The following is a 20,522-nucleotide window of genomic DNA, read 5'->3' as shown; positions in this document are numbered from 1 at the left end:
TTTGCACCGCATTCTGTTTTTTTTCTGAATTAAATCATAAAATTTTATGGTTCATCAATAAATATACATAAAAATATACACTCGTTCTCTTTTTACGATTATTTTGGTTTCTGTTCTTCCGCACGGCTCTCAGCAGTTCCACTTCAAGACTGTAAAACCGGGCTATGCGCCCATGTGGTGTTTGATTTCTGAATTGTCTTTCGTCTCAGCCTCAGCGCCACCCGTCGATGGTTACCTACTTTTTTATCTCAGTTCGTATTGATTTTTGTCTTCCTAATTCCTCAACATTCGCTTCTCGGGCTTTTTGTTCCCTCTCTGTTCCGCTTTTACTGCACTTGGGACGATAATTAGTAGCATAAATGCAAATACGACCCGAAAACTGCTGCAATGTATGCAGCACCGCACCGCAGACTCGCTGATGTGCATCCCACTCAACACCCCATCCCACAAAGCCCATCCTGGCTGGCCCGAGCAGCTTCCGAGAAATGCCAACAGCTCCGGCTGAGCGACACATGCAAGCATATCCCTGCTGCCCAGGCCAAGCCGGTTCGCATTCGTGTGACGATTGGTCGGGTCACTCAACATTAACGGCGAGAGTAGTGCGAGAGAGCGACTCTCCAGCGACACTCAGCAGCGCCCGATCGGAAGCCGATAGCAGCGATGATGACCGGTTTCGGGTTGCTTCGTGCCGTACGCGTGGATTGTTGTACAATGGGCTAGCATTAACGGTGAGTTCCCTTCAGCATGCTGCTGTTTTAATGTTTCGTTGCACAATCGGCAGCGGGCTTCAGTGCTCTGCTTGACGTCGTCTGGTTCGAACGTTTTCGTGTTTCCGGTACGGGGTTTTCTAAACTGTTCGTAACGCGTGTTCGGAAAAATCGGAAAACGCCGCCGCCCAGATAAATGTGTTGTGCTCAGAAGAACTGTGGTGTGGCATATGTTTGTGAAATTTTTCGCACTTTCTTGTTCCGACTGTTAAGGGTAAAACCGTGTGACGGAAGTTGGTCGGGTTTTCGGTGCGAGTGAAGACGCCGCGGAACTGTCATCTGTTAAGCTCAACCTAGCATCCCAAGAGATAAGCGATACAAATAAATCACGTGCAGGATATGCGCCCACGCGGAAAGCCGTCAGTACTACAGGTTAAGGAAGGTGTGCTGTACGGCGGCCTGGACCCATGAAACAGTGAAAAGTTACGCGTTCGTAGGGAAAACCGTATCTAGGAAGAAGATTGACAGTGCCGTCAACGGCAATGGTAAGTGGTGATAGTGATTGACGACAGGATGTCACTCCGTGCCCGATGATGTTGATCTGCATGCAGGTGACGATGAGTCTAATGACGATGGACCGGATCTGCTCGCGGGTGGTTCTATCCGTACGGCACCCCAAAGCACTAGTGGGGACAATTGCGTTGCCGGCAATTGGTTACCTAGGCGCCACCGTTTGCTAATATAACAATGTGTGTTTGTTTTGTGTATTTGTGCGAAAACGTCAGTTCTGATTTTACCCGCATCGCTTCTGCCAGGTTGATTTGTTATTGTGCTTTCCCGGGCTATTGATTTTCGTTTATATATGTTATCCTGCCGATTGGTGATTTATGATCGCTGCTGCACCGAGAAAAGTTTTGACGGAGCGGAAAAAGTGGCAGCTGTGAGAAAAATTGGAAATCGGAGAAAAAATATCCAGAAGATCTCGCCTCTTGGAAAATCGACAACAACCTGCCTCCCAACCCATTCCAAGTATCAAACGAGGAAAAGTGATTAGTGCTGATCCGGAAGAGGAAGTTTGATTTCGAAAATTTTCAGTTCGAGCAAAGTTTCCGGGTTTTGTTTTTATTGGTTCTCTGTTTTCCAACGTACGGGAGACGATGTGATTTAAGTTTTCCTTTCGTTGAGTCGGAAATTAAAAAAAAAAACGGAAAGTTTCCGTAGAAGAAAAATTAGTGTGCAGCAAAAGAGAGTTTATGGTAGAGTGAAACTAGTTTGCTGCTGCTCTCCCGGCAGTGTGAAGATTCGGTGAAAAAAAATATTGTCGAAAAGTTTCAACCGGCATCAGCAATACAGCTCAGACATCGTTTGCTTCAGGTGGAATTATCGAACAAGTGAGTGCGATGTATTGATGTATTCTGTTTGTAAAGTTTCTGCTAAATTAAATTGCAACCTTAATTTGTGATATCTGACCAGAACGGAAATTAAAAATTAACGAGCGTGTGGAGAGGGGATAGCGATAAAAAGACCAACCGTTTGCCAGTCGATTGGGCAGCCAGCAGCTCACGGTTCAACGCTTTGCTGCGGTTCCAGCAATCGGCCAATTTGGGTAGACCATGGCGAATTTAAATTGGCTTGCTAGTTGAGGGAAAGAGTCTGCTGTTGCTGTTGTTATTCGACAATACTTTGGCTGAATTTTCTAAATATTGTGTTTTGTTAGGTACGTCTTTGCAAATGGGGCAAAGTGCTTTGCTGAATTTTTAAAGTCTGTCGTTGGGTCGGGGTCATCAAGCTTGAGTGCGATATCAATTAAACTTATATCATGTATACTTGGTAAATATGTAAAAGAGAATTGTGCTACACAATTGATTTTATTTTTCGTTCTAAATGGACTACGCGAAGTTTTTTCCTAGCATGTTCGAATATTTGGACATCAGATTCAAATGAATTTGTCTGACTTGGGCTCGTTCTTAGCAAGTTTCAGCAAGTTTTTCTTGCAAGGCAAGTTCTTAGCTCATCTTGCAGTTAGGAGTATCTTTTACATCAAAAGCAAGTGTTTTCTCAGTTAGGATATATTGATATTCAACGATTTTAAAATTTGTATTCAAGTTCCAGCAAGTTTTTATGAGGAGATTTCATCTCTGTCTAAGACGACAGATGTTATTAAAATTGATACCCACTGCTGATATAAAAAAAAATCATTTAAAATGTGATTCGAGTGCTATTTTGTACAGTGCTGAGTGGATTTTTTTTATCTATCTGTTTTCTTAAACTTAAACTTCTTAAACCACAAAATCTGGTCGAACATGTTTGAAAAAATCACAATTTTGTAAAGTGAACCATTTACCAAAATTCTGACCAAGCCCCTGATATCGTGAATACCTCCTATTGATTACAATATGTTTGGTTCCACAAAATTAGCCCACACCAAAAATACATAGCTTCACTCTCGTTTAGTTGGGATTACGACTATTAACGTTTTCCTGTATGATGTATTATGAAATTATTCGTTAAAAAGCGATTTCATGATGTAATAGGAATTTAAGGATCGTGAAGCTCAGTAACACCTTCCCGAACATATTTTGTTTATTTTTCAGGAGCTTAGAAACAATTTTCATAATTTCTGTGTCGTGGAATGTTATTCTTAATACCACTATCGAATTTTTGACATGGGAAAGTTTGACACACGTTTAATATTTAAGAAGCTTTTTCTATAGAATTCGTTTAGTTGAAACGGTTCAATTATTTAGTTGATACAGTTAAATTCGGTTCAATTCGTTTTTATCAGCCCCTTGGCGAATTTTAAGCTGATAAAACAGGGACATTGATAAAATCGGGACATATATTTTTCTGTTTTTTTAATAAACCAAAGCTCTTAAAATATTCTTCTTTGTTCCTTAGATATAGCCTCGCAACCTTTTCTGATTATTTACTTTAAGTTTCCCTTAATGGGGTTTGGCAGTGCAAAATTTTAAAAGCAAATTAATATTTTTATTTTTGCATTTTTCGGATCTCTAAGATAAGAAATATATGCCCAAGAAAGGATTTACTCGAATTCAACTTGGTTTGTCTGCTAGAGCCCATCAAACTACCAACTATCAATTTTCATATGAAGCTGATAAAATCGGGTCAAAAAGCTGATAAAATCAGGGGTAGCTAAAATCGGGGGCTGATAAAATCGGGTGCTCATAAAATCGGGTCTTCACTATACGGGGTGTTTGGTTCATGGTTAAGAATCTCTCGGGGGGTGATAGAATGCCATATTTGGAGAAAAAAATTGTTCTACACATATTTTCAAATCTCAACCGTTACAGAGTTATTGAACTTTTAGTGTAAAAAACTTATTTGTCTTAAGATACCTCTAACTTTAAAAGTATACTTTGTATTTTAAATGTTTTAGTTCCATTCGAAAGATGAGAAAATTTCGAATTGAGTGATGCCCTCACATGTTTCAGCTAATGAGTTTAAGTAATCTTTTCAAAGTAATTTATTGAAAATTAAACAATTTCAAACGATTTTTCGTTCATTTCTTGAAAATCCTAATAGTTAACCTCATCATTTTAATAATTCAGATTGTTAGTCTTGATGAGCTGCTTAATTTGTTCTTTGACATGATACACTTACCTTTTCGTATTTTTATGATTTTGGGTTACTCAACATGGATATTTTTATCTCATTTTCACTAGTACCAGCTTTACTTGAAAAATTACGGTACTTATTGTACTTTTTTTCTTTTTATTCGAAAGCCAGGAAAATTTAACAGTGAAAAGTGTATTAATACCTTTTAGTTAAGTGAATTTAGTATTCTTTTAAAAGTAAATTAGTTTAAAGTTAGTGCTATTATTAGCATTTCGATAATTTTCTTATAATAGTAAATAATAAACATCATCATTATTATCGTGGAAATAATGCATCTCAGCAAGTTCTACAGTTCTTTCTTTGACTCCATTCAATTATCTCTTTTGGTTTCGACGCAAAATCGTTCTTATCACATCGTTTCATATGCAAAAATAACGATTTCGAGCCCACTACATTTGTGGCGAGCTCATGCTGTGTTAACTATTGAATAGCAGCAAAATGAAAAGAGATATAGACAAAGTGTCTAATAAAAAGTTATAGAGAACATTAAGGGGCATCAAATGAACAATAGTAACGATAAATTTTGTTGATTAATAATTAGAATAATTAAAAAACTAGAAAAAAAAAAAATTGAGTTATTTCGTTAGTAAAAAATCATTTAGTACACTTAACCAAAAGGTCTTTGTACATACACTGATAGGACATTTTCTCAGCTTTCCAATGAAATCTTGTAAATAACGATATAAAGCATATTTTTTAGATTAGAGTCTTTTAAGCACTTGCAAGTCGATTACAGGAAAAGTATAGTAATGAAATTACAAAGAAATGAGAAGAGATAGAAATATGTCGTCCAAGAACAAATTATGAATCGTCCTAAAACCCAACTTTTGGATAATGGATATTGCTATAATCATACTTCATTATATCGAGAAAATTAGCAAAAACCTCCTCAAAAACACTAACTTTTAAATACTTTACAGCTAAGAGATAATTAAAACTAATTACTTAAAAGATATGAGAACACCATTCAATGGGAAATGTTCTCACCTTTCGAATGGAACTGAAACATTTAAAATATAAAGTATACTTTTAAAGTTAGAGGTATTTTAAGACAAATAAGTTTTTTACACAAAAAGTTCAATAACTCTGTAACGGTTGAGATTTGATGGTATGTGTAGAACAATTTTTTTCTCCAAATATGGCAGTCTATCACCCCCCGAGAGATTCTTAACCATGAACCAAACACCCTGTATTTGCATGATGTAAAAAATACAAACAAATAAGCATTAATGGTTATCCGTCAGATCTCCTGCACACGATTTGCATTATGTGTGAAGATCTTTCGAAGCGGCGCGGAAATATTTGTTTCCTTGTTAACAGCGTCTTGCAAGTCACTCTTTTCTCTCACTCTCTCTCGCTATTGTACACGTCCATGACATCATCGTGATTGCTGCCTTGATGTTCGCGATCAGATGTTCTTCCTTGCAAGTTGCCCGCGCAGGTCATGAGTATGAGAACCTTCCGTTACTGGTAGTAGCTTCCTCACTGATGATGCTGCCTGTTTATTCTGAGGTACTTTATGCAGTTTTTGCATATGCCATTATTGCCTTAACAGCAGCCACACATTTGGGATCGGTTTGTGGTTCCGGTAATGGCATTGGAGACTGCGTGTTAGATTTTATTACCGTAGCATGGTTTTCCTCAGTAGTTTCTGCGCAGAGTTGTCCGTAAAGTGCGTTTTGTTCGCTGAACTACTGTATTCTACCAGCTTCCGGGACAGAAGTTTTGTTTTTAGCGGTCGCTGAGATGTAACCAAGATATATAAATTTGTTTTTACGGATTACATTGCCGATAATTTGTTGATCAGGCAAGGAATCTACAGTTGTGGCCGGAAGACTACGATTATCAATGCAACCGAACGGAGTTTGAAATTGGCGCTAGTTTTCCAAAAAGAATTTTTTCTTCCATAGCAGGCATATCGTCTATATCGTCAGTTTATGCAAGGGAAATTTTCAAACTCTGTAACCAACCATAAAGTCTAGATCCTAAGGATGAAGAAAATTTTATTTTGCGAAAATAACTGAAACGCACCTTTTTGTTAATGTTGCTCTTCGTGCGGTGCACGCTTTCTTCAGTCACAATCTTAGCCCGCTGATTCCACCAATTCATCAACCGACCAATGTCGCTGAAGACTGTGCTCCTCATCTTCAGTATCCGCTTCATCATCGCCAAATACTTTACTATTGGGCGGGGTTGGGACAATTTGACGAGTTGCGCTCTTTTGGACTGAACTGGACTCCATTGTCTTATTATTGTTCTTCGTTTTCGTCTCATCAGAATCCGACACTAACTTAGTGACAGTACAGACTAACAGACATAACACTCGAAAACAATGCTTCGTCCGCTTTAACGGTCAATATATTTGTTGTTGGGACTTTGACCACATTTGCAATTATGGCGCCACTGACACATGAACAAGCGTATGGAGGATAGATCACTAGAGAAAAATTGTTCCCAAGACAGAGGGGTAGCCCACCAGCAAACGAGTGTTTGGGACCGTGAATAAAGGGTGGAGCTAGTGTTCTGGAAAAATTACCGAATCGATATTTTTTTAAGGAATTCCCTCACAGTGTTATGTCTGTTAGTCTGTGGTGACAGGACTAAGCTAGCGCCGAATTGAAGCTAACGGAAACACTATTTGTGTATCTGAGCAAACTCCCAGTCATGTCCCGCAAGAAAAGGAGTTAGTTTTAAACTGATGAGAGCTAGTGAAATCCGGCGCTAGCTTAGTTTTGTCACTAAGTTAGTGTCGGATTCTGATGAAACGACGTCGAAACGACAAACCATTTTAAACAATTTTCTCCTTAATGGAGACAAAATAGTTTTTACCAAAATTTTTCTCCACTAAGGAGCAATATAGCATAAAGAAAAAGCAGATTTTTCTAATGTCAGTGTCGGTTTGTGTCTCTTTTCGTTTTTCAGTGACACTTATGTCCATTTTCAAGAAAATATAAAAACAATCCAGTAAGAGAGCGGATAATCAGTTAAATTTTATCGGAAATTCTTTTTTCGCGATAATTATGGAGACGGAGAATTTTGCGACACATCTTTTCAAAGGTAAGTCGTAGTCATGACAAAAATTTGATTGCATTCTTTTAAATAAAATCATGGTTCTTATGAACTCAGTTGACTATATACATCTAGAACACACATTCAACTTTAAACAGTTTCCTCCTATGAGTGGTTTAGATGTTGTGAATAGCTGTAACTTTGGTTATTGGGCTCCGATTTTGATTAAATTTTGTAGCTTTAATCAAAAGTACGTTCGTAGCAAAGTGCAAACAAAGCCCAGAATAGATATTGTCAATTGCAGTTCAAGGTCATTCGGATATAATTGGCCTAAAAAAGAATGCTAATCGCTGTACTCTGTGGCGAATCCGTCTTCGAAAAGGTTACAAATATTATCGAGCAAGTAAACAATCCATACCTCAAGCAACACACAATGGCCCGGTCCGTAAGCTGTTCGACCAGATGCTGACGAAACTCGATGGATGTGATTTGATCAGGCATTGTAATTCTTACTCACTCACGCGAGAAGTAGCTTATCTGGTGTCCAACCTTTCCGGGAATATAAAGGCACCTTTTCCAAATTTCGAAAGACACAGGAGGGAATGTTTTTGAACGTTAGTAACATTTATTGTACTGCATACAATTGCTTTGGATTTTCAGTAATCGGTTGAAAAAATGTTCACTAATTTTGTATTAAAATTCGAAGTATCTATGACTTCTATGAATAACGCAAAAGCTTTCGAAAGTGACGCGGATGCCACGAAATTTGATAGTCTATTTCAGGAAGAGCCATCAATATGGTGCATTTAAAAGATCTAATCGAACATTGGAAAGTTATATAAGTTAACAAAACAAATTTTCCCTGACAAATAAAAACGTAATGCAAGAATAGAATTGAACACAATCACAAAACTAACGATTTTTGTTTACAACTCTGTTTTCAACGCGACTAAACGTTACAGAATTCAGGGTAAGTTTGTCACGAACTAGGCAACACATTTTGTGTGCTCCTTTTCCACAATGTAGTATATACAGGTGTGGATAAGATGGCACTTTGGTATTGGTAAGACAAATCCTACATGAGCAGGGTTGCCATATTCACAGATTTTTTTTTTTTCAAAATTTTTGATCACAGATTCTTTTTCGAAGATGGCAGACTTTTGGCATTTTGATGAAAATTTCACAGATTTTTGTAAATATTGTGGTTATTCACAGATGTTTCGGAAATTTATCACAGATTTTTTCCTGTTTTAATTATCACAGATGAGGAATTCCACGAAGATCCGTCCGAAAATCTTTAAAATCGTGACCGACCATCTTAGATTCCAATGAAACTTTACACGTTTCACCGTCATGCAAGACTAAATATTTTCCACAGGTAATAAGATTATTTTGACTCACGAGCAACTTTTCAAAAGGGCGTAAACGTTTCTACGTGTATGAATTTCAAAATTTTTTAGTGCGATTACTGTATTTTATACAGCAAAACTATCTGAGAACGAGTTACATGGAATGAATACTTCTGTCTGAAAAAAACATACACTGAAAAAAATGTTGTGTCATTTTTCAAAAAAACAAGTTTATGATAAAAATATAAATTGCGAAAAAACCCATTTTTTAAAAAAAATTTATATTTTGTTACCAAAAATCTAAAGAGAAAAGAAATATTTTGAATGTAATTGCATGATGGAGAAAAAATCCCTGGGCTTGGGTGATGAGCCTAATGGGCGCGTACTCTTGCTTGGTCGATAAGAGTGGGAGATCCGAGCGAGTGCTGGTTCATTGACCTCTGAATCTCATGACTAATAATCATTCATCTTACATGAGCAGGGTTACCATATTCACAGATTTTTCTGTAATGTCACAGTTTTTTTTTCAAAATTTTTGATCACAGACTCTTTTTCGAAGATGGCAGACTTTTGGCATTTTGATGAAAATTTCACAGATTTTTGGAAATATTGTGGTTATTCACAGATGTTTCGGAAATTTATCACAGATTTTTTCCTGTTTTAGTTATCACAGATGGTAAAAAGATATTTTTGACCGAAACACAGATTTCAATGTGGCATCCCTGGACATGAGTCGTATTAGTGATATCAGATTACTTGCTTGCTTTCGTCATACCGTTCGTTCAACTCCTTTTGGATCGTGTGAACGCTATGACGTCGATCCGTGGTGCTTCTCGATTATGCAAACAATCGAGAAGCACTACGGATTTCGGATCTTTAATTTCCAACGTTAGCAAATTGTGTGATCTGCCACACATATTTATACCACATTGCCTTTTCCATACTTACATATAAGAAATTTTTACATTTCTTATAAAAGAAATGTATAGAATTCGCTCAAACTTTCAAGATTTTTTCCGAGGCCCGGAGGGCCGAGTCTTATATACCAATCGACTTAGCTCGACGATTTGGGACAATGTCTGTGTGTGTGTGTCTGTGTGTGTGTGTGTGTGTGTGTATGTAACGGACAAATTCTCATTCGTGTTTCTCAGCAATGGCTGAACCGATCTTATCCAAACCAATTTTAAATGAAAGAACTAAAAAACAGTATGAACGCTATTAATTTGTTTTTGATTCTGATGTTTAGTTTCCAAGATATGAATGTTTGAATGCGTAAAAATGGCGTTTTTTGCAGTTTTTTTAAATTATCTGCCGAAATTGACAATATAGATTAACAATTTATATGTTTTTGGACAGCTTTAACGAATACCTTTCGAACAAGCTATAGATTGTAGAAATCGGACTATTATCAAAAGAGATATTTAACATTAAATGCGGACGAAAGATTTTTATCATTTCCCATAGCCAGAAATATGACCAAAAACATATAATCTATTATTAACGCCAAAACGGCTTATTTTAGGTCAATAGTATCTTCAAGGAATTTAATGGAGGTAATATGGCCTTTCTTCTGGAATTGTGCTTTTGGTGATTAATCCCCCTATGAGTGAGATATTTTCACAAATTTTCTTGGAAGTGATTATATCGAAATGATGTCTTCAGCAAATTTGTAGCTCTTACTTTTGCGAATAACTTTACTAAAGACTTTAAATATCTATTTTGAATACTTTAAAAGTTATGGCTTGTTGTTTGTTGATTACTCTTTGTCGCCCATTTATTGTTCAATATAGTAATAATCCATTGAAATAAGCTAAACATTATTTCGATAAAACGACTTTTGTATTTCATTTTACTATCTACAACCTCTACAAATAATCACCGAACACTTCCAAGTTGTCTGGAAGGAACTTGATACCTTATCAGTACAAAAATGTTCATTTGTGCGAACCTTCTCACTGCAATTTTTCTAACTTATAACCATCGGATCGATCTGAAACATATCGGAAAATGAAAAGCGAAAAAAATAACTCCAAGCAACGGCGTAGCCAAGAGAAGGTTTTGGGGTTTAACACCGTACAACACCCCCCCCCCCCCCACAACACCCAAAAAAAATATTGGATTGAAGTTGAAAATTTATTGATGCAGACTGATTTAATTCAATATTACAATAACAATTATCTGATCCGTGGATTGATAACCTGTTGTTGTTAACATCATTAGGACTTTTGATAAATTGTCGGAATGGGGTCCTGATATGTAACTGATCTATTGGTTTTGATTTCACAGTTGTCTAATTGCATCAATATCAAATTCCTGCCTGAAAACATTCCAATAGAAAATTCCAGAGTTCTGTAATCAATCATAATCCTCAGATTTATATTCAAATTGATCTCGTTTTTGTAGAAATGTATTGTAATAAGGTTCTTTATTTAATAGGAAGCGAAGTTAAAATTGATTTAATGTCTATGAAACATAGAACTGCTCACCAAAAAAATTGCATAACTTTCAACATTTGCTAAAAATGTTTTTGCCTTTCTCATTCACTCCAAAATTCGTCAATCTAATCCCGACCCGGAGAGCCGAGCGTCATATGCCAATCGACTGAGTTCATCGAGATCGGAAGATGTCTGTGTGTGTATGTATGTGTGTATGTGGAAAAAAATGTGACCTCTGTTTCTTAGAGATGGCTGGACCGATTTGCACAAAGTTAGTCTCAAATGAAAGGTACAATCTTCCCATCGGCTGCTATTGAATTTTTTTATTGACTGGACTTCCGGTTCCGGAGTTACAAATTGAAAAGTGCAATCACACAGCAAATTCCCATATAAACTGAAATGAAAAATTTTCAAAATCAAATTTGTATTTTTGATGCCAAATGACTTTAAAATGCATGAAACATTGAGATGTTTGACAAAAATGGACTTTTTGGACTTTGGTACATTTTTGCCTTTCTCATATAGAAAGGTTATGCAATCACTCTAAAAATCATCAATCATACCAGCCCGGAGCGAATATGCAGTGAGGGGTTGCTACTTTAAAATTAAAACCTGTTTAAAATTTCTTAACAAGTTGAAAATTTTCGGCAGGACCTGGACCCCCCGGATCTTTTTCCATGATCCGCCGCTGGTTCCAAGCGATGTTTTAGTATCACATAGTATCTCAAGATCGTGGCTGTCGATCCGTTGTATGTATGTGCAAATCGTACTGAACATGTAATATTCATTTCCACCATTATATTGAACATAACCAGCCATGGAATCGTCGTCTGGAAAAATGCGAAAAGCACAATTGCACCACTAGGTGGATTAAAACAGGTTTTTATTTTGGGAATGCGTCGAGTTGAGACGAAAACGTAATATGATTAATAACGAGGATAACACTTTCCGAATGTACAGAGAAATTTATGAAAAATGACGATTTTCATTCGATTCTAGCAGGTTCTGATCGATTTTGATGAGCATTTGATTTTTGTTGTATGAACAATTATATGTATAGGTAAAATGTTTAAAAACAGTAATTTAAGGTCAAGATTTCATCATTTTGAAACCGCCAATTTCGGAGGTTTAGTATCTTCGATGAGTTTTACAAACGTTAAACAGCGCATCATTTGATAAAACAATTTTGACGGTATATTGTCCAAGAAGTATTTATGGTGAATTTTCTCAGGTTAATATTCAGGACTACAATAAAGTCGCAACAAATTCGCTAAAGACACGAACCTTGTTACTGTTTTCTGGAAAATAATTCTGCATAATTTTAAAACTTCAAAAATTATGGTTTCGGAATTATGCCGTTTAGACAGTAAGATCGATTTTCACCAAACCCCCGCCAAACCGAATTTCTGGCTACGCCGCTGACTTCAAGTAAGTAGAAACAAAGTCGTTCTACACTCGTTCACAAGAAACTTCTTCGAATGCTGAATATCTATTATAATACATTGACACCCCAATTGTATCAGCCAAATATGTATTGCCAAATATGATTTTTTTATTGCATCGAACTACAACAATTTTTAGGTAGCTTTCAAGAGGTTATTTTATAGACTTCTTCCAAAATTTGGCGAACCTATTCCAATTCGTATACCAATTAATTGGTATACTTAAGGGTTTATATGTTGCAGATACAGAAAATACTGAAATTTTCAGCTTTTGTCCTACACAATATTACGAAAGCTTATTAAACAATTTTTCCTAATAAGTTTGTGAAAATTATAAACTATTTGAAATTTTTTAATAGTTTAATTTTTTATTTAACCGTGATTTTTTAATAAAGAGTTACCATCGCTTCACAACGTAGTCTATTTTTCATGGCTTGCGGTGAGTACGATCTCTCGAATTGCTGAACTGAAAATTATGGAATGGAAAATAATTTTTAGTGTTCTTTACAGATTTAACTCGCCGCGCAGATAGCTCTGAATTAGACCCGCTGGTGCCCTAAGACGATTTCGCTAGATTTTCGGAGCACTGTGCACCCAGTGCATTAACGCATGTGACGGAAGGCTATCGAAAAGTTTCGTGAAAATGAAAATTCCAGTAATGATGATGATTTCCCCAAACGGTTCGTTTTCGAGAGGTTTTTATTTGTTCTTTGACATTAGGATTAGCGGTAATAATTCAAATCAAGGATACTACTGGGAAGTCACCTTTAGAAATAGTCGATGTCGAAGTAAAATTTGGAACTATGCACGCAGGCACTTCAGAGATAACGTGATATCAGGAGCTGCGATTTCATTTCAACGCTTTTTTGTGAAAAGGGCGATATTCACAAATGTAAACATAAGGCTTTTTTCATACATCCGAATGATAAATAAATAACCCCTTTAGGAAAATTCAGTTTTCCCACCACAATTTGGATATTTTATTAACAGAGCATTAACAATAATTCGTTGGAATGTCTATTTTATGGGACATTTTTTCGCTTTCCCATTGATTTGGTTTGAGATTTCTAGCACTGATGTTGTCCTATGCTGATTTGAGCGATTCTCTGAGTCCTGCCACTATCCCATGTAGTATGTGTTATCAAAAACATCGCGAAACATCAAGTTCTAAATGTTCTCAAACGATATAATATCCGAAGAGAGTGATAAGAGTTATAAGAAATGTCTCATCACACTGTTAGGTGGATTAAAAGCGTTTTTATGTTTTTAACGACATTTAATTAGCAAAAGACTGAAGTACAAAGTTACTTTACGCTCGTCCGTACATGCCGCAGACTCAGGTGATTCGCATTTCTAATGCCAAAAGATCCTGACTCCTGCGGTAGCAGACAAAGGGTTAAGCCACCGTGAAACTCTAAGCTTGCTCATATGACCCTATTCCACGCTTTTCTAAATTTTAATTCTTCCAATCCTTGCTCTCCCTTGAGTACTATGGCTCTTAATATTAAAAAATATTTCACCTTACTGTCGCTTGCGGATTAAATGGTGTTAAAAGCATAAAAAAGAAAAATTGAGTCACTCTTAGTCGTTAATAAAAATTTAAGCAACCGTTGCAGGCTACGATAAATATACTATAAAAAATTTTCCATCATATCAAGTCAAATTATTTGGACTCATCTGATGAATTGCATTTCAAATCTATTCCAATGACCTTGAAACTGATCCTGCGAATTCGACATATCATCGCATGACGAGTCGCGCTTTTGCCAGTTCTAGTTTTCGTTCTATATATTTCTCATCATTGCTCTCACTTAAGTACTATGACTCTAATTTTCATAACTTTTCCTATTTAGTAATTTTTAGCTGATTGAATGTTGTTCAAAAATTAAAAAAAGTGTGACTACATGAATCGAAATAAAAAATGGAAATAAAATCAAATGGATATAAAATAAATTGGAAAAATTCTAAAAAAGGCGTTTTTGAAAATGGAAAACATTCGATTCCTTCAGATATCTAATTAATTAGAAAACCCTTAAATTCCTTTGTGTGGCATTTACTTTATTCCATTCAAACGATATTCCATTTACTATTGAGGACTAAACAAAATTATTTTAGAATATAATACAGTAATATAATACACATTCATACGTTCACCCTGCTGTTTTTTGGATAACTTTTTTCCTATTCACAAAAACTGCTCCAGATTTTCAGTGTTTATTTTAAAACTTAATCAACTCTTATTTATCCGTTCACCCTAATTTCTCAGAATAACGTTTTTTTCATTAAAACGTACTGCACCAAATTTTTGAAGTTTATTTTAAAGCCTAAATTACGATGTTTCTCAAAATTTCGAAGCTTTGGTGCATTTCGTTAGTTTATTATAGCAGTTTAAGTGAAAAAAGTTGTTCCTGAATTTATACATTAACTTAGAAAAAATATAGTTTTTCCTAAAAAATGCTTTATTTAAGTAATTATCCAGTAATTATTAACACTTCATGTAGTAGTCAATCGAATTCCCATCATTTTGAAATACAATTTTCATTTGCTTCGGCATTTAATTATTACTGTTTTCTATATTTCTTACTCTGAGCTTGGTTTAGAATGATTTGATTGCTTTCATGAACTTTGAAACTGGCAAATACTGCTTCGCGTTGTCATATATATCACGAACTATCATATTCGAAACATTTTCAATCGGGATAACATCCGGAGAAATCGATATTTGAATGACCTCCGATATGTATGACAACGCAAAGAAGTAATCGTCAGTTGCAAAGTTCAAGAAAGCAATCAAATCATTCTAAAACAAGCTCAGAGCAAGAAATATAGAAAATCGTAATATAATTAAATGCCAAAGCGAAGGAAACTTGTATTCAAAAATGATGGGAATTCGATTGAATGATAAACGTAGTTTTGATTAATACCGGATATTTACTTGAGTAAAACATTTTTTGGGAACAACTATATTTTTTCGGCTCTATCCCCTTTGGCATAATGACCATTTGGCATAATGTCAATTTGGCATAAAGGTTATTTAGCATAATAGTCATTGAGCATAATGCCGTTTGGCATAATGGTCATTTGGCATAATGGCCATTTGGCATAATGCCATTTGGTATAATGACATTTGGCATAATGCCATTTGGCATAATGCCATTTGTCATAAGGGTGATTTGGCATAACCAATTAGCACCCCGTATTTGCTGAATGTGCGCAAACAAGGATAATGTCTATGCGTTATGAGTGCTGGGAGAATGGTGATTGACGGTCCAGGAAAGATCAACCTGGTCTACAATACATTCGACTAGTTTATTTCGTCTGCGTTTTACTATCGAGGGGAGCACTGCACCTGTTTGCTCTGATGACAAGCAAATCAGAATCTCTCTATAGAGCAGTATTGCCTAAGCTTATCGAAATTGCTGATGAGATCGTCGTTGAATTGCATCCAGAAGTGATTTTAACAGATTTGGAAAGGCTCCTATCAATGCGTTTGCGGAAGAGTTCCCTGGTTCAAGGCATAATGGATGTTTTTTTTCCATTTAAGCATGAACTGGTAGAAATATATCCAACAAAATCGTTTGTTGCATATTTTCAACAAAAATGAAAACTGTTTTAATACATACAAAAAACTTGTTTTAATCCATCTAGCGGTTCAATTGTGCCTTTCTCATTTCTATAAACTACGGCTCGGTGGCAGGTTATTTCCAACATAATTGTGGAAATGTCCATTACATTCTTAGTACACTTTGCACTTATACACAATGGCTTGCCTGCCACGAACTTGATGAGATACGTGTCGACGGTGAAACACTTGAAACAAAAAAATATAAAAAACAAAAAAAAATATCATACTTAATTAGCCTAATCAGCATTAGTTCAATGTTATCTGCTTGCTAACTCATTTTGTCATGCGGGGGTGGGTGTGTGAGGAGGGCGAAAATCCCACGAACGAACGACTCCCCAACTTGATTTGGTATGCTTTGTGATATGGTGATGGTTTAAAGATGGGGGTTGAGAGGGGGGGGGGGTATGAGGGCTGGGTGGGGTGTCGGTCTGAGGGGTGGTTTAAGGGGATTTTAAAGGAAGGGGAGTGGACAGTAGAGGGGGAGGGGTGACCCCTCTCCGTATACCCTTAACTACGCCCCTGTTAACATCCAGAAACCTTATGCCAGACAATAAAATATTAGGATTAGGTTGACGGTTTTCAGAGTGATTTCATAACCTTTTTATATGAGAAAGGCAAAAATGTGTCAAAATCGAAAAAAGTACATTTTTGTCAATTTTTTTTTTGAGTTTGCATCAAATCTCGACGTTTTATGTACCTTAAAGACATCTGGCATCAAAAATAAAAAAATCTTTTTTTAATTTTTCCTATAGTTTATATGGGCAATTTCTGTGTGGCCGCACTCTTAAACCCGTAACTCCGGAACCAGAATTCCGATCGATACAATATTCAATAGCAGCCAATAGGAAGGTTGCACTTTTCATTTGAGACTAAGTTTGGGCCAGCCATCTCTGATAAAAATGAGTGACATTTTTTGACACGCGCATACACACACACACACACATATACTTTTTCCGATCTCGACGAACTGAGTCGAATGGGATATGACTCTCAGGCCCTCCGGCCCGGGATTAGATTGACGATTTTCAGAGTAACAGCACCGACTGAACTTACTGGATTTTTCAAGTATGTTGAAGAATATTATGTGTTAGGCAAATCCAGACTAACAACAAAACCAGGTCGAGTACATACAACGGAACCTTTGTATCCTCCTGATCTTTGGTCTGTTTACCGAACGGTGAAAGGTGAAATCCTACGTACCACCAACCAAATTGAAGCATGGCGCGGTCATTGGAATCATCTGATGGGTCGCAGTGCTGGTCTGATGCACATCATAGGAGAACCGAAACTAGAGGAAAAATTTATCGCTTCACAAATCTTGGCGCATATGGCACTAACCTCCGAGAAGAAGCGTCGTACCAAAGATCAGATAATTGATGCGAAACTGTGCAAAATTGTTACGAACTTACAAAATTTTGATACTATTGATTATCTTCTAGCAATAGCAGCAAATCTGGGCTCGCAATAAAGATGATTTTTTTCGTTAAATTTTCTAATCCCTATGACGGTTAATACGAATAAAATCATTGAATATAATTTATTTTGTTTTAATTTGCACATAAACTATTGAAAGAAACAAAATCAGAACAAATGCTTAGTTTACTGAATTTATTTACACAAGGATTTTAAAAGTAAAATTTGCTTTGAGTTAGATATCATAAATTGTGGAAATATGAAATTAGGAATTTGCAAAGTTGAAACTCAAAAAATCGGAAATTTTTTTATTGAATATTCTGAAAGTACATGCTTTTGAAAGTATCTGTGCAATATAGAGATCGGAGCACTAGATTTCAAATTACAGCCATTTGTAGTGAGCTGGTTCTTCCACGAATGAAGTTAACACCTAATTTTACACGCAATTATCTCGGAATGAAATTTTTTGAAAAGTACTGTTGCGGTGAACGTGATATCTCAAAAATCATCATCCGATCTTCATGAAATTTTTTTGAATTGTTTGTATTTACATTCTCGTGTACTTGAACGGTTCCTTTTTTATCAAAATCTTTTCGATTCTTTGCAATGAATTTTTGTTTAAAATTTGGAACACCAAAATACTAAATTTTTTGGTCAACATGTTTTTTTGCAAGAAAAAAAAATTCTATTAGAAAACCGATCCGTTCAAGTACACCACAATACATTTTTCTTCAATAACATTTTAGTTTTTGGAAATCAGTTGAGCGGTTCGGCTTAAAGAGCGTTCACCGCAAACCTCTGCCTAAAAATGGATGGGCCGTAACTCCGACAACCTTGGTTTTTCTATCTTCGATAGTACTACCAACGAACTGTCTTTCGCTTTTTCAAATAAGCTTTGCATAAAACACTTTAAAACAATTACGAACTTAGCTCACTTTTTCGCCACAACTTTGTATATAACCCCTTAAAGAACAACTCATAATTAAAAAAGGATGAATTTTCAGTAAAGTATGTCATTTATCTTTCAATAATTAGGATAAGTACAAACTAGATAGTTCGGTGAAAATTATTGACGATTTTCCCTTCTTTTAAACATGAGCTGTTCTTAAATAGAAAGATTGTCAAAATTTCTATTTAAAATCTACATAAGTAGAATGAAATCCTTAGATGCTAACTTGTCGTTAATCCAATGTTAACTTTGCCAAATAAAATAAAATATACCAAATAGAATTATGCCAAATGGCGTTATGCCAAATGGTATTATGCCAAATGGCGTTATGCCAAATGGCGTTATTCCAAATGGTCTTTATGTCAAATGGTCATTATGCCAAATAACCATTATGCCAAATGGTCATTATGCCAAATAACCATTATGCCAAATGGTCATTATGCCATATGACATTATGCCAAATGGGATTATGCCATATCACATTATGCCAAAGGGGTTGAGCCGAACGAATAAATGTGGAACACCATTTTTTTACTTAAACTGCCATAACAAACGAACGAAACGTACCAGAGCTTCCAAATTTTGAGAAACATCTTTGATTAAGTTTAAAAACAAACACTGAAAATTTGGTGCAGTTTAGTCAAAAGAAAAAAAAGTTATCCTGAAAAAACGGGGTGAACGTATAAGTGTGCGACACACTGCAGTGCGGTTGATTGTTTTGCACTTTTTTTTAATTACCCCTTTTTCACAAGGTTTTCAAAAACCTGTGTCTATTAAATCAAAACTCCGATGCCAATGAAATTTAATGACAGCCTATGCAAATCGTATATAATTTAGTCGAATTTAAATTTCTGAAAACCTTTCTAACCATTTCCGTGCCTTTTTGGGTTTTAGACATACACGCTCCCCAGCTGAAAAGTTCGATTCCAACCAAATTTTAAAACCTGTCCTTTATAAGCATCTCTGAAAAGGTAAAACTTATCCAACACAATCATCTTAAAAAGAAGAATTTGAATATATGATATTTCATGAACAAAATCCAAATGTTGGGAAATAGTTCAGGTGAAACTTTCATGATCATATGCGGAGTTGCATGGAATTGGATATGTTCTAAATATCACATGCACTCAAGATAGATCGTGAACCATGTACTAGGAATCGTGAGCCAGTTCACGAATCCGTGAATATTTTTTAATTTTGTGAATTTATTTCACGAGCACGGACATTGATATGTGACTAATATATTAGGAATCATGACGATTGAAAGAATTCATGAATAAAGTTCCGAGTTTCGTGAAATAGTTATGTTTTGAGCTTGCGAACTGATTCACAACCACGAAAACTAGATCATTTTCAAGATGTAATAAATCATGAATCAATTCACATCCTATAGCTGTGCTTTGAATATTTCCAAATTTAAACGCTTTAGTTCATGGTTCTGTTTTCGTAACGTAAAAGTATGATTGTCACATAATTCATGACACGATTTCTTCCATTTTTGTTAACAATTTTTTCCGCGGGCAGTTTTTTTCGTGGCAGTAAAACATTTAGAGTGAGCTTAGAGAAGAAAGAAGTGACAGTCTGGAAGTCGTGTAGTACATCACGCTCATTAATTCGAGTGATAACGTTTTAGTGCTTTAGACGGAATGAATTTGAACAGTGAACATTAAAATTATTGTTCCAAGCCAAATTGCTAAGTAAATACTGTACCCCCCTATCCAACTCCTACTCTCGACCACCAACGCCTGACAACAATGAACGTATCACTCCTGCTCAAAGATATTCCCATCGGAAAAAAAGATCCAACGCTCTTTCGTCCTATTCCTGACAGCTTTCCCAGTATCGTTTGACAAGAACCGAACGGGCACCCCGACCGTTGTCAAATAAATACCCATCTTCGATTCCACTACCACTACCGTTCCCGGGGACCGATTCGAAAGACACCAGAGACGCGAGC

The 20,522-nt window shown here is 36.0% G+C and overlaps 1 protein-coding gene across 1 annotated transcript in view; it reads left to right on the top strand.

The window, feature by feature from the left end:
• Positions 1–807: 807 nt before the first annotated feature.
• Positions 808–20,522, top strand: part of LOC131684428 (uncharacterized protein DDB_G0283357) — a 452,063-nt gene continuing 432,348 nt past the window's right edge. The window contains exon 1 of the mRNA XM_058967286.1: positions 808–2,098. The gene's annotated coding sequence lies outside the window, so the exon portion shown is untranslated. The remainder of the gene's footprint in view (positions 2,099–20,522) is intronic.

The sequence above is a fragment of the Topomyia yanbarensis genome, chromosome 2 (assembly GCF_030247195.1).
Source record: "Topomyia yanbarensis strain Yona2022 chromosome 2, ASM3024719v1, whole genome shotgun sequence".
In the NCBI taxonomy this organism is placed as follows: domain Eukaryota; kingdom Metazoa; phylum Arthropoda; class Insecta; order Diptera; family Culicidae; genus Topomyia; species Topomyia yanbarensis.
This window is presented reverse-complemented; position numbering and strand designations above follow the sequence as displayed.